The sequence below is a fragment of the Apis dorsata genome, unplaced genomic scaffold, assembly GCF_000469605.1.
Source record: "Apis dorsata unplaced genomic scaffold, Apis dorsata 1.3 scaffold_1110, whole genome shotgun sequence".
In the NCBI taxonomy this organism is placed as follows: Eukaryota; Metazoa; Arthropoda; class Insecta; order Hymenoptera; family Apidae; genus Apis; species Apis dorsata.
This window is the reverse complement of record NW_006264208.1, coordinates 79,479-80,127: the sequence shown is the minus strand read 5'-3', so window position 1 is coordinate 80,127 and position 649 is coordinate 79,479.

Below are 649 nucleotides of genomic sequence, written 5' to 3'. Positions count from 1 at the left end.
TTAGGCGGTGTTGCAAATCGGACACTGGTCGCGATATTATTAGTTATTGCCATGCTTCACGGGAAATTGTGATTCTTCTAATTAAATCAGGAAGGGATTTTTTTGAGGACACAAACTTCATTTGCAAATAGAGTCTCATGGTGATCACGTTGTAGTCTGACCGTCAAATACGTCAATTAGATATTTGTGAATATATCATGATCTGACCATTACACACGATTACCAATCGTTGCTTGCTAAAAAGATTTTATTGTGAACATGTTGTAGTCCGATCGCCGAATACGACAATTAGTTTTATTTTAACACTACATCATATTCTGGACATGATTACTGGACTGTTGGACATAATTACCTGCTGTGACTTGAGAAAGACTGCTTTCTAATAAATATATACTCCGCACGTATTGTTCATTTATACAGTCCATTCATCTTTAAGAAGTATACCACTTGTTACGATATCGAAGATACGATGTGTCGAAGAATATTCTACAAATATCCAGTTATTAGCTTACATTCATTAAACTATTATAATAATATTGTTATGGGCGCGAACATATATGTATGTTATATTTGAATTATATATAATTTATCATATTAATTATATTATTATAATATATTAATATACATAATACATAATTTTTTAAACTTA